Here is a 12,370-nt window from a genome sequence, read left to right as displayed (position 1 = left end):
AGGTGTTTGGGGGCACTGCTCTGAAAACAATACATTTTCAGTGCTACCAAGCTTCTTTGGGCTTGTTTCATTCCCAAGCTCATCTCTCTTTTAGGAACACTTAATGAGGAACCTTGGACAGACTGTGGTCATTGAGCAATGCCTTGTGATTAGCCGTGAAGGAGACAAAGGAAAGAAAGAGGCTGAGTGCTGAATCTGTTTGTCTAGAAGTTTCTGCAAGTACATTCCCTGGGTGCCTCTGCCACGGAACACAGCTGATCCTGCCCCCCCTTCCCTCCCTGTCATCACATGCCACTCACAGATCTGCTGGGAACGTCTGTCTGCTCAGCCGAAGTTTGACAGTGGTGGCCCCCTTGGAATCTTTCTGCTTGTAGAAAAGCTTGTTGTCTTACAGCACGATATGGCACCGGGACACAGAACCATCATCTTTGGTCAGCTAGGTACAGCTGTGCAGTCTCTACCTGCCTGGCCTGGGAATCTGTAGACAGGCACATTTAAAATGAGGATCAAAGTGGTTGATAATGATAGTTCAAGGACATGGCTAGCTTGAGAACCTGAGCTTGATCATGTGAATTAATGTACAAAAATCTGGATGTGTTGGGGGACTGGAGAATGGATCAGTCATGAGGAATGCATGCTGCTTTACTGGAGGACCTGAGTAAAGTGTTTGTCTTGTAAGCATAAGGACCAAGCTCAGGACCCTGAATCCACATACGCTAGATGTGGGGATGTGGGTTTGGGACCCCCGTGCTGGGGAAGTGGAAACAGGCGGGTCCCTGGGGCTAACTGACCATTCAGCCTAGCCCACTGGAGAGTTCAAGGCCATGAAAAGAGCATTTCTCAAAAGCTCTGACTCACAGTATGTGGCTACTCCATGGCGGGCATTGCCAAGGTGTGGAGCAATGGGCATGACCTTTTGACCATTCTCTGCTGAGCCCAGAAGCAACATGTTGCCACTCTGCTTCACACATTGATTCATTCTGCAGCCCTGACCAGCAGCAAGTAGATGTGTGACCTTTCCCTCAGAGGGTGAGCAGCCGGATAAACTCCGAACGCCCCAAGCCTTGTGCAAAAGCTGTAGCCTTTGTTTTCATTAGAATGTTCTCTCTTTATAATACATTCTAAGCATAACTATAAGGAAACGTTTTATGGTAAAAATTCAACACGCTGATACCGTAATATTTCAGATACATAAAATAAGAACTCTACCTAAGTCCTAGGGTGGTGAGAAGGGAAATGGGGTTTGCTTTTGTTTTTTCCATCCTCTCAAAGCAGAAGCAAGGGGAGGAGATTTGTCAAAAAGTGTCTCTGTATCTTAAAGAGCCCCAGAATGTCCTTGTGTGGGCTATTGATCTCTGTGTGTGTGTGTGTGTGTGTGTGTGTGTGTGTGTGTGTGTGTGTTCACGTGTTCACATTTGCCCGTGCACATGCACACATAGACACCAGAGGTCCATGCCCAGTATCTGCCTCTATTGTTCTTCACCTTAGTTTTTGAAACAGGGTCTCTTGATGAGCGAAGGTCGCCAATTAGACTGTGGAGGCAGTGAGGTCCAGGAACCCACTAGCGTGCACAGCCCCAGAACTCTGGTCCTTCTGCTTTCTGGATAAGTACTTTCCAGCTGATTCACCTTTCCAGCCTGGTTGAAGCCCTTCCGTGGCTGGGTCCGTGGTTTTAATGGCGGAACCAGAGTTCAGCCCCTTATCTGACTTCAAGGACTGGGGCTCTTCTTGTCACTCTGCTGAGAGTCTTCCCACAGTTCTAACCAGTGATCAGCTATGCGCCCAGTCTCTTATTTCATTGCTGATAATGACTAGCTTGACACAGTTGTCATGGTTGACATGAAAGCAACCTAAGATTTTCTGTAGAAAAAGGAGGCTCAGGGGGTAAAAGCAGCTGACAACCTGAGTTTATTCCTGGTTTCCATAGTAAAGGGAGACAATCAAATCCTACAAGATGTCTATGACCTCCACATGTGCCTCAGCATGTACACACCCACATATGTGCCTTAGCATGTGCACACCCACATGCGTGCCTTAGCGTGTGTACACCCACATGCGTGCCTTAGTGTGTGTACACCCACATGCATGCCTTAGTGTATGTACACCCACATGTGTTCCTCAGCATGTGCACATCTGTGCACATCAAACACACACCACACACACACACTGTACACAATAATAATACAAATAAAGGACTTTGTAGACACCCTGGGTGGACAATTGCTTGAATGAGAAGTGTCTCCCAGGGTCATGTGTTTGAACACTTGGCCCCAGATGGTGCTGTTGTTTGGGGAGAAAATAGAACGCAGCCGGAGAAAGTGGCTACTGGGAATGGACCTTGGGATTTCATAGGCCAGCCCCACTTCCTGTGTACTCTGCTTCCTGACTGTGGTTGCAATGTGACCTCACCCTCCTGCTGCCCTGCTTTCTCCATCACTGTGGGTTATCCCCTCAATCCGTGAGCCAAACCAAACTCCACAAGCTGCAACAAAGAGAAGAGCAACTAACACAGATGGATTCCTCCACTGTGTAACCTGGTTCTTTGAGACATTCGTAAAAGTGTTGCCAGAGGGCCTGTGGCTTCCTCTTCCGCTTCCACCGAGCATCTCAGCTTGGACTCCAGGCCTCTTTCCAAGGCAGAGGCTCCTGTGCAATTTCCACAGACCCAATCCATCCCATACAGGACTCTTACAGAATAGTAAGGAGAATTGTTATTTCTGACTTTTTTTTTAAAGGTCTGCTCTGAGAGATACTTGTATGAATTATTTTACTGGATGGCAGAATTTCGTATATGATCTGTATGACATAAGTGTCAGCCCTAAGGGAGCCACAGGAATGGGCAGTATATATGAACAGTGGAAGACAGAGCCTCCCTGTCGGAGAGGGGATGTTTTAATTCGGAGAAAATAGCTGCACATTTCACCATGTGAAGATACCATTAGCTCATCATAGATTATGTTCAACCCTCTGAATATCATTAATAGAAGACTTTGGAGAGCGAACTCCTTTGTGAGTTTGTAGGCACAGACCAGATAACAGATCCTGGGAAATGGGATAGACAGGCATGGTGAACAGAGCAGGCAGAGAAAGTCTGGGTGATTGATCTTAAGACGCAGGGACTGGCCGCTCTTGGCATTTTAAATGGATCTGGGGCTGGAGTTACAAGCCCTTGCTGCTAGGACAGAGGACCCGAGTCCATTTCCCAGCACTTACATCATGTGGCTCCAACTGCTTGTAACTCCAGCTCCAGGGGAGCCGATGTCCTCTTCCGGCCACCAAGGACACCTGCATTCATAGACACATATGTGCACACATATACATAATTAAAATAAATCTTTTAAAAAACGCTATTGCAAAATCTATGAGCATCACATATGAGTGCATTGCTATGGAACACAGACGGGGGTGGGGTGGGGGGTGACTTCCTGGAGGCATGCGATTGAGACTGCCTCAGTTCCAACAGTTCATGGCTCTCACATCAGCATTGCATGGCTTCACTGGAAAACTGCACTCTGTGATCCGGGTTGTGGTAGAGAAAGCCAGAAAAAGGAGTCAAGAGAAACCACTTGAATTGTGGGTAAGTTCATTACAGTTTGGGCAAGTGCTTCCAGTGGTCGCATATATATATATATATATATATATATATATATATATATATATATATGCGCTGATATGCTGAATATATTTATTGCATATATAATTACTTTGGTGTGTGTGTGTGTGTGTGTGTGTGTGTGTGTGTGTTATGGGTGTGTGAATGTGTGTGTGTGTGTGGGTTCACTAGCCCATATGTGCATATTGACAGTCTAGAGGTCAATGTTGGCCCTCCACCTCTCCCCACATGATTTGTGCATTTAAGACAAGGTCTCCCACTGAATTTAGAGTTCTCTGTTCTGGCTATGCCCCCAGCATCTGCTTGTCTCCACCCTACCCCCAGTGCTGGTGTTACAGGCACATGTTGCCATGCCCGGCTTTTAACCAGTGCTGGCCATCTGCACTTGCTACCCTCAAGCTTTTATATCCAGTACTTTATGCAGTGAGCCACTCCCCACCCCCCAATACAACCTTTGAGAGCTATATTAACTTTGTTACACAATTGTTTAGAAGGCCTGGCTTAGAAGGGCTATCCAGTCTTCCTTCCTTTCTAACATAATCTTCTGTAGTCCAGGCTGGCTTTCAACTCATGGTGTAGCTGAGAATGACCTTGAACTTCTGATCCTTCTGATACCACCTCCCAAATGCTAAGGTTACAGGAAAGGGGAGTCTACCAAGTCTGGTTTATGAGGTGTTGGCTTGGAGCGGTGAAATGCTGTATGTGCTAGATGACCACTCTTACTGGGTGTCCCCAGACAATGCCTCGTCACATCTGAGTTCCTCCCTCCCCTGTTCCCATCTACTCATTGTACCAGCTCCTGTGCAGTTCTGTGGAACTCTCTCTCTCTCTCTCTCTCTCTCTCTCTCTCTCTCTCTCTCTCTGTGTGTGTGTGTGTGTGTCTGTCCTTGCCATTGTATGCCTCTGGAGATCAAAGGACAACTCATGGGAGTTAGATCTCTCCTTTATCATGCAAGTCCCAGGGATAGAACTCAGGTCCTCTTGTCTTGAGGGCAAGCACCTTTCCCTCCTGAAGCATCTTGCCCCGCACCTTTAAATTTTGTCTAAGCAAGGCGAAGAATAGGGCAGTGATCCACATACAGCGTCTGCTGACTACACTGCATGCTTCTCGGGCCGGGTTCCTTGCCAGGGAGCAGGTGCCTAAGGAGGGAGCTGGCCACTTGTCAGCATCCTTGGCTGACCCAGACTGGGGCTGCTGTCCATGGAGGGATACCCAGACGGGAGTGCCACAGGAAGGGGGAAAGGGATCAGAGACATGAGACAGATTCTGGCCTCTTATTTTCCCCTTGGGGTGACACCTATCCGAGGGGGCACTTTCCAGAAGGAGGAGTTACGTTTTAATTAGCCACCGGGCACCTGGCTTCTGACACTTCAGCTCCTTTCCAGGGACCTCATCGCCTCGAATTATTCTTGTCCATGTCCCCCACTTGCCTGTGCCTTTCATGCGGATCGGAAGGCAGCCAGTGAGCCTCCTGGAAATCCTATTACCCAGACATCAGGATATTAATTGTCGAGTTCTCCCCGATGGTTACACAAGTACTGAAAAAGTATTTCTCCTTCAAGAGTGTCTTGTCAAAATGCCAGGCTCAGTTTGTTTTTGACATTCTCTGTTACCTTAAATAATAGTCTTGCTTCTGTCAGAGCGAATGTTGACTTGAAGCTGCTTGGAGGACATTTCTCAATCCCAGCTGTAACAGTGAGACCCGGGGGCTTGACAGATCTTTCTCTTGCTTGCCCAAGGCAACTGAGCATAAGGGTCATGGCATCCGCTTTTCTAAGCCTGAGAACATGTCAGATGGCTGTACACCATGTAAAACCGTGTGCGTGCGGCAGATCAGAAACACATACCCACACACCCACGTTAGGATTCCTAGAACTGACATAAATCAGCGAAACACTATCCCATTTGCAAAAGCCTCAAATCTGGCTGTTCTGCCTTGGTAAAGCCCTATCAGTTAGAATGACCGACTTAATTACAGCCCTCTTTAAAGTCAATAAGCATTTTTATTGTGTCTGTACTTCCAACAGAGCAAAGCTCGGTGCACCACCCGTTTAGCCATGTGCCCCTGCCTGCCATCTGTCAGGGAACGCCTCATACCCAGTGCTTTCCCGAGCAACTCCAGTCTGGGGAAATATTTTTGTTTCTTCTCTTTCCCACTTTTGTGTGAAGGCATGTTCTGAATTTTTCCTTTAACACCTTTCAGATGGGTAGGTAGACTCTTCCTTTTAAAGGTCCAGCATTTACGAGGTCAGAGGGAAGGGTGGTAAGACAAAAAAAAAAAAAAAAAAAAAAAAGAGCAGATAAAATAAGGATTGTCGAAAAATTCTATGGAATTTCATGGGAGCTGGCATTGTTTATGTGTGAAGGAGCCAAGACACGCCATAGTTTGTGTGTAAATAAATACTGGAGGGATGGTGAGTTGCTTTGGGCTTACAGAAGAGTAGAAGTGTGTCAACCGCTATGGCAACTTGACTTTGAGCTTTATTTATGGTGTCTGGATTATAAACCTAAGGGATGTGTGTGACCTGAAACACACTTTCCTAGAGCCATGCCTTACAACTCACATGCAGGCCTGGAAAGATGTCAGTGAAGTTACTACTTGCCAAGTGTGTGCGGGGACAGAACCTATGGAAGGTTGCGTGCACTTGCAGTCCCAGTGCTGGGGAAGCTGAGGCAGGAGGATTTCTAGGGCAGTTAAGGCTATTAAAAAGGAAGGCAGATGGTACCCAATGGGTGATATCCAAGGTTGATTGCTGGTCTACTCACACACGTGTACACACACAGGCGCGCGCACACACACACACACACACACACACACACACACACACACGAGGAACACACTGGCACATGAATATTCGTATACTCCTACCACAAATACATACGTATATGTGTATATACATATACTCATATATTTATATATACAAAATAATGACAATAATGATTTTAATTTTATTTTTAAATTTTGGAGAAGAAATTTTTTTTTTCAGATGTGAGCAAAATGCATTCTCTGTCACCGCTTCTCTACTACTTTTCCCTTCCTTTTATAGTTGGGAGCCTTGTTTTTTTTTTATTAGTGTCAGTGTGTGTGTGTGCACGCGCACACACGCATGCTCTCCAGTGTGTATGCTATGCCCATGTGTAGCCACAATACCCAGAGAAGGATGCTGAGTGTCCTGACCTATCACTCTCCACCATATTCCCTTGATTCAAGGGTTCTCACTGAACCTGGAGCTAGCCTGGCATCCAGCATGCCTCAGTGCCCCTCCTGTCTCTGCTTTCCATAGCATTGGGCTGATGGGCGCACATGGTCATCCCCGGGGGTTTCCATGCATGGGTTCTGAGAATTCAAATTTAGCTTCTCAGGCTTGTGCAGCAAATGCTGGGAGGAGGGAGGAGGCATCCATCACCGTAGCCCCAGTTTTAGGTGGCAGCAGGCTTTCTTCTGTAAAACGAAGATGCGATTATCCCATAATACTTGCCTGAGACAAAGAGTGGAATGGTAGAGCCGAGAGTATGCCTGCTACCCATCTAGGACAGTTCTTACTAGTTACTTTACAACTGGAGCACTTGTCTCAAGTCACTTACAACTGGAGCACTTGTCTCAAGTCACGGGCAGAATCTAACATTGAAATTGCTTGACTAGGGCACTGACGTTTTCCGTCCATGCTGGGGAGGTGCTTCAGTGGGTAGAGCCTAACATTCTCGAAGCCCTGGGATCCATCCCCAGCACTGAACACCCTTGGGTGTGGTGTTGTTATGTTTTCAATTCCAGCACTCCAGAGGTTCAAGAGTTCAAGGTCAGCCCCAGCTGCACAGCAATTTGCAAGTCAGCTTGGGATAGATGAAACTCTGTGATGCGGAGTCTGATGGCTTGAGTTCTATCCATGGGACCCCCATAGTAGAAGGGAGAACTGACTCTTAGCAAGCTGTCTTTTGACCTCTGCATTTGCACGGAGTATGCACAAGCACTCTCACACACAACAAATGAATTAATTAGCTGTCTTCTAAAAATAGAGCAAACACCAACAAAACACCCCCAAAACCAAACAAGTAAAAGTAACTACAACCCCCAACAGTTAAGTTCATTGAAGACGGAGATTAATTTTCAAGCTATGCAAGACTTAGGGCAATGTGCTGTATGTAAACAATTGGTAGAGAATAGGCTTCGATTGATGTTTGTAACAGCATCTATTGGAAAGGACAGTGATGCTGTCTTTGGTGAAAAATAACACCACTGACTGTTTTACACATACTGATTCCTTTTCTGTTTTTTAGAATATGGCATAAATATTGTTAATGAGCATAAAGCCCTTATCTTACATGTGAAAGTAGAGTCAGAGAGGTTATGCATAAGCTGTTGAGATGCCACAACGAAGATGCTCAGCTGGGCCCTCATTCTTCCCAGGATGTTTCCGTACTGTGGGTACCAACATAGGAATCTGATGCATTCTGGTTTATGACTGAACAACACTTGATGTGGAATTTGACCATGTACACAGAAGTGATAAGCTTACCTCTTCTACACAAGTTTAAAGTCTCACTAGAGCAATGAGAAGCTTCAGTGTAGTTCTTGGTTCTGTGTCTGAGGACTCCTGTTTTATATTGTGGTGAGTTGAATGTCTTAAGATATATGGTGCAAGATTATTTGCATAGCGACTTCATTGCATTATTTATTTATTTGATTCATTTGTTTATTGTCTGTGGTGTTCAGTTCATACATTACAGCTTCCTGTGGAGATCATAAGAGAACCTGTGTTCAGAAGACAATCTGCATAGGTAGGTGAATCTTCTCTTTCTACCAAGTGCGTCCTGGGAATGGAACTCAGGCCATTATGCTTTATGACAAGTGCCACCAACTGTGCCGCCTTACAGGCACACATTGTGATCTTAAATTAGAAGAGAGATATTTCTAAATCAATAGCTGAGTTAGATAGGGCAGGGAAAATGGCCCTTGCAAGCATGAAGAACTGAGTTCAATCCTCTAGAACCCATGTCATAGGTTAGACATGGTGATGCTTGCCTGTCACCCCATTGCTGGAGAGGCAGGGTCCCTGGAGTTGGCTGGCTAACCGTCTAGATGATTTGGGATGCTCTAGGTCACAGTGAGAGGCCCTGTATAAAAAAATCAAGGAAGATGGCACCAAAGGAGTAAGAAGGTTGTCTTCTGGCTTACACATGCATGTGCATCAGAAACGAGAGTGCGTGCACGCGTGCACACACACACACACTCACACACACGCCTATATAAAGCTCACTCTCTGACAGATGTACTTGTACTTTGGACTTCAAAGCCACTCAGCTGCTTTCACTGTGTGTGTGTGTGTGTGTGTGTATGCATGTGTAAGCCACTAGTGAGCCTTCAGTGTCATTCCTCAAAAGCTGTCCACCTTGTGTTTTTTGAGAAAGGATCTCTCACTGGCCTGGAGCTTGCCAGCTGAGCTGTTCTGACTGACTGACCACTGAGCTCCAGGATCTACCTGTCTCTGCCTCCCTTGCTGCTGGGATTACAAGCAGATACCAGCAGGCCTGGCTTTACACGTGAGTGCTGGCCAGCAAACTCAGGTCCCCATGCTTACTGCAAGTTTCTCTGAGCCATCTCCCAGCCCCCACTCCGAACTGTTTCCACTTTTCAGATTGAAGTTAGCATAATGAAAGGACTTAAAAGTATTGGCATGTCCCCAAGAGCACACCTTATGAGACAGACCTGTCATTTACTAAAGTTCTGTCACATTTGCATATTTAAAATCCACAAGTGGCAACTATGAAGTGATTTCTGCATATTTTGATAGTTTATATTTTTGACTTCTGTAACCTTATTGAAGACAGAACAAAAATAATTGTACTGATTGTCAGATCAAGAGCTATAATTAATGCCTAGAAGTAGAGAGGCCAACTATGTTTGCCTCCTCCCTCTGGCCCAGCACTTGCTCTGGAAAGAGCTCTACAAGCCTCCACTCCCCCCTCCCCCACCCCGAGCACACCCTTCCTAATTAGGTCACACAGGAACTGGAGATGATGTCATGTGGAAATCAAGGGCTGGCTCAATAGTAACCCCACACTGACAGCTACCAATAAGCTTAGAACCTGCTTTTGATGGAGTCTGTTTACCCCTCACTTGGTCTCAAGGCTGGCTGGATACAGGTGAAAATCCTGGCCCCTCTACCTTCATCCTGTGACTGTTGTCTCCACCGCACTTTGGCAGAAGGTCAGCGTCCGAGTTTCATGTCTGTTTCTGTGATAACATACCCAGGCAAGGGCAAATATAGAGTTTATTCAGCACACTGTTCTGGGTGACAGTGCATCCTTGTGGGGAAATCAAGGCAGGAACTCGAGCAGCTAGTCACCTCGCCTTCACAGTCAAAACCAGAGAAGGATGAACGGATGCCTGCTAGTGCCCAGCTTCTCTTCCGTTTCCCATGAAATAGCTCCACCGGCATTCTGGGTGGGCATTCTCACTCAATTAACACAGACACAACCACAAGCCAACCTGATCTAGACAATTTCCGATTTAGACTCTTCCGAGGTCGTTCTAGCTTGAGTCAAGTTGACAATTGAAGCTGACCAGCTAGCTGGGTCATTGTTCTTCACCTTCCGTCTGAGTCATTTTGGGTTCCTGGAACTGCTGATCCTGACTCCCCACCTCTCAGACAAGGGCAACCATCCCTGGGTATAAGGCTGCATACCCTGGAACACAAGTAAACATTTATCTTTCATTATTTTCTAAAACAAAAACAAACAAACAAACAAACAAAATCTGGTGTGTGTGTGTGTGTGTGTGTGTGTGTGTGTGTGTCCTGTACGCATGCGCTTGTAGAGTCAGAGGTTGATGTAAGGTTACTTCTTCAATCACTTTCCACCGTATTGTTTGAGTTAGGGTCTCTCACTGCACCTCGAGCTCACTGAGATAGTCAGTGGCCAGTGAGCTCCAGGGATTTGTGTGTCTCCCCCTCCCCAGTGACAGTATTACTAGCAATGCCACCATGCCTGGCTAGACATAATTATCTTCTGAGACACTAGCTATTCCCTGGAGCAGTAAGGATCTCTTCAGACCATCCAGAATGAGGGAACAGGGGCAACCTTCAGGCGGATCCCACCTTGGCCAGTTGGCTAGGACTACTTAATTACACATATCTATTTGTCTCCTCCCCTAGTCATTCCTCTATTTAAGCCAAAATCTCGTATCAGTACTTCAAAACCTTGTCTGAGGGGGATAACACGATGGTTCAATAGGTAAAGGTGCTTGCTGCTGAGCCTGTAAAGGGACCCCTGTGGTAGAGAGAACCAGTTCCTACAAGCTGTTCTTTGGTCCCCACACACATGCAATTGGATGCACGTTTGCCCCCATAAGTCAATGCAGTTTTTAAAAAGAAAAGGGGATCTGATGGTACCCTTAATGGTAAATGTGGAACAAACAAAACATTTAAAATAATGCTAGGGGGCCATGGAGGTAGCTCCGTAGATAAAGTGTTTGGCATACAAGCACAGATTGGACTTTGCGTCCCCAGAACACACAAAAAAGCTGCGTAGGCATGGCAGCTGACCCTAACCCTAACGCTAGGGAAACAGGGATCCTTTGGGTAAGATGGCTAACCAGAGAAGCCAGAATTCGAGCGGTCCAGGATCAGTGAGAGATTACATCTTAGTAAATAAAATGGAGAACAATCAAGGAAGACACTGGAAGTCAGCCTAGGGCCTTCACATACATATACACACACACGTGCACATGCACCTTCACACACACACACACACACACACACACCGGTATGCACTCACACATGCACTTATCACACAGACAGCCTGAGGTGTTCCACTAGAGCCAAAAGTGCATAATAAAATGGCAAACGCAAATGCAGGAAGCAAAATCAAATGAGAAACCCCGGTAAACAAGGGGCGGGGAGAGAGGAAGAGAGGGAGACCTCTTACCATGATTCTGCTTCCCATGAGACCTATACTCACTTCCCTTCTAATAAATCCTTTACATTGATTTGAAAAGGTAGCTTTTGATCTTTGCTTTTCCGAAATCAAATGACCATAAAGACAGCGCTTGGCTCGTGTCCCCTTCACACAGTAAGGCTAGATTCCAGGTTATACATCAGTGAGAGGCACATGGCCCTCAGATGACTTGTGTCTCTCCAGAGGAGAGACAAACAGCTGGCCAAACAGCATCCAGAAGTGAGATGTGTGGTTTGAACTAAAGGACCTTGGGGTGTTTTTCTCTTTCCTTGTTGTTACTTCGTTTCATTTTTAAGAATTCATCTCTACTGGGTTTCTGGCAAGGCTCAGAGTCTTCAACCTTTATCTTACTCAGCCTGCTTTCCTCATGGGATACAACAGAAGGGGCTGCTGGTGACAGGTGGCTACACATAAATTGACCATATTTGCTTTGTGTGCGTGTGTGTGTGTGTGTGTGTGTGTGTGTGTGTGTGTGTGTGTGCGCGCGTGCATGCGCATGAACAGCCAGAGGACAATTTTTAGTGTCTTTCTACCTCAAGAACCACCCTTGTTTCATTTTCCTTCGAGATTCACCTAGTACTCGACTTGAGGCCTGAGGAGAACACTTAGTCAAAATGACAGTGTTACTGGCCTTGGGGTGACAGACTGTACCCCAATAAACAAAGTTCAGCCAAAGCCAGAGTTGTGCATATCCAAGCAAGGCATGGTCCAGCCCACTACTGACCCATCATTGTCTCCTATATAAGGTGGTCCAATAAGCAGCCCTCTCTGGTTGGCCCAGGCTATTTTTAGGCTCTCCTTTT

The sequence above is a fragment of the Phodopus roborovskii genome, unplaced genomic scaffold (genome assembly GCF_943737965.1).
Source record: "Phodopus roborovskii unplaced genomic scaffold, PHOROB, whole genome shotgun sequence".
Classification (NCBI taxonomy): domain Eukaryota; kingdom Metazoa; phylum Chordata; class Mammalia; order Rodentia; family Cricetidae; genus Phodopus; species Phodopus roborovskii.
This window is presented reverse-complemented; position numbering follows the sequence as displayed.